Raw genomic sequence first — 2,447 nt, 5'->3', positions numbered from 1 at the left:
CTTGCATGCATTGTTATTTGATTTTAGTTGCATCTTGATTATTAAAAATCCAAAAAAATTTTTAATTTGTGTCTTTTCAAGTCAATAATACAGAGAATTGAAGATTCAGAACATACTGCAGAGGAATTATACAGAAAAAGCTGGACGTTCAAAACGCCCAGTGAAGAAGGCAAACTGGCATTTAAACGCCAGCCAGGGTGCCTGGTTGGGCGTTTAACGCCCAAAAAGGTAGAGCATTGGGCGTTAAACGCCAGAATGTGCACCATTCTGGGCGTTTAACGCCAGGACGGCACAAGAGGGAAGATTCTGTTTTTAATGCAAATTTTTTTCAAGTTTTCAAAGTTTTTCAAAATCAAATCTTTTTCAAATCATATCTTTTCAATCAAACCTTTTTCAAAATCAATTTCTTTCCTTTTTCAAAGATACTTGCTAACAATTAATGATTTGATTGAACATTTTAAGTATGTTGCCTTTTCTGTTGAGAAAGGTTTAATGTTTGAATCATATCTTTTCTTGTTAGCCAAGTCATTAATTTTAAAATCAAATCTCTTTAAAATTGTTTTTCAAATCATATCTTTTTCAAAATAGTTTTCAATCATATCTTTTTGATTTCTAATTTCAAAATCTTTTTCAAAAATCACTTGATTTCTTTCCCACTTTTAGTTTTCGAAAATTATCAATCAACTTTTCAAAATTTTTTTAATTAATTTTCGAAAAAAAAAAACTCTTCTTCTCTTCTCACATCCCTCTATTTATGGAGTAAAACTCCTCCTCAATGCACAATTCGAACTCTATCTCACTAAGTTCGAATTCTTCCACCTCTTTCTTCTATTTTTCTGTTTCTCTGACACCTCAAGGAATCTCTATACTGTGACATAGAGGATTCCATATTTTCTTGTTCTCTTCTCTTTCATATGAGCAGGAGCAAAGACAAAGGCATTCTTGTTGAAGCTGACCCTGAACCTGAAAGGACCTTGAAGCAAAAGCTAAGAGAAGCTAAGGCACAACTGTCTGTAGAGGACCTAACAGAAATCTTCAAAGAAGAAGAACCCATGGCAGCCGAAAACAACAACAATGCCAACAATGCAAGGAAGGTGCTGGGTGACTTTACTGCACCTACTCCCGACTTCTATGGGAGAAGCATCTCTATCCCTGCCATTGGAGCAAACAACTTTGAGCTTAACCCTCAATTAGTTTCTCTAATGCAACAGAATTGCAAGTTCCATGGACTTCCATTGGAAGATCCTCATCAGTTTTTAGCTGAATTCTTGCAAATCTGTGACACTGTCAAGACTAATGGGGTTGACCCTGAGGTCTACAGACTAATGCTATTCCCTTTTGCTGTAAGAGACAAAGCTAGGACATGGTTGGATTCACAACCTAAAGAAAGCCTGAACTCTTGGGAAAAGCTAGTCAATGCCTTCTTGGCAAAGTTCTTTCCACCTCAAAAATTGAGTAAGCTTAGAGTGGAAGTTCAAACCTTCAGACAGAAGGAAGGAGAATCCCTCTATGAAGCTTGGGAAAGATACAAATAATTGATCAGAAAATGTCCTTCTGACATGCTTTCTGAATGGAGCATCATAGGTATTTTCTATGATGGACTCTCTGAACTATCCAAGATGTCTTTGGATAGCTCTGCTGGAGGATCTCTTCATTTGAAGAAGACGCCTGCAGAAGCTCAAGAACTAATTGAAATGGTTGCAAATAACCAATTCATGTACACTTCTGAAAGGAATCCTGTGAACAATGGGATAAATCAGAAGAAAGGAGTTCTTGAGATTGATACTCTGAATGCCATATTGGCTCAGAACAAAATATTGACTTAGCAAAGTCAATTTAATTTCTCAAAGTCTGTCTGGAATGCAAAATGCACCAAACAGTACTAAGGATGCTTCATCTGAAGAAGAAGCTTATGATCCTGAGAACCCTTCAATGGAAGAGGTGAATTACCTAGGAGAACCCTATGGAAACACCTATAATTCTTCATGGAGAAATCACCCAAATTTCTCATGGAAGGATCAACAGAGACCTCAACAAGGTTTCAACAACAATAATGGTGGAAGAAACAGGTTTAGCAATGGCAAGCCTTTCCCATCATCTTCTCAGCAACAGACAGAGAATTCTAAGCAGAACCACTCTGACTTAGCAACCATGGTCTCTGATCTGATCAAAACCACTCAAAGTTTCATGAATGAAACAAGGTCCTCTATTAGAAACTTGGAGGCACAAGTGGGACAGCTGAGCAAGAAAATTACTGAACTCCCTCCTAGTACTCTTCCAAGCAATACAGAAGAAAATCCAAAAGGAGAGTGCAAGGCCATCAACATGGCCGAATGTGGAGAGGAGGAAGAGGCAGTGAACGCCACTGAGGAAGACCTCAATGGACGTCCACTGGCCTCCACTGAGTTCCCCAATAAGGAACCATGGGAATCTGAGGCTCAAAATGA

The 2,447-nt window shown here is 38.1% G+C and overlaps 1 non-coding gene across 1 annotated transcript; it reads right to left on the bottom strand.

The window, feature by feature from the left end:
• Positions 1–1,457: 1,457 nt before the first annotated feature.
• LOC130965062 (small nucleolar RNA R71) lies at positions 1,458–1,565 on the bottom strand. Its single transcript, XR_009081119.1, has one exon. It is a non-coding gene; the product is annotated as a small nucleolar RNA R71 (small nucleolar RNA).
• Between the last annotated feature and the right edge of the window lie 882 nt (positions 1,566–2,447).

Source organism: Arachis stenosperma, chromosome 2 (genome assembly GCF_014773155.1).
Source record: "Arachis stenosperma cultivar V10309 chromosome 2, arast.V10309.gnm1.PFL2, whole genome shotgun sequence".
In the NCBI taxonomy this organism is placed as follows: domain Eukaryota; kingdom Viridiplantae; phylum Streptophyta; class Magnoliopsida; order Fabales; family Fabaceae; genus Arachis; species Arachis stenosperma.
The sequence above is the reverse complement of the archived record's forward strand: the minus strand, read 5'-3'. Positions and strand labels throughout refer to the sequence as shown.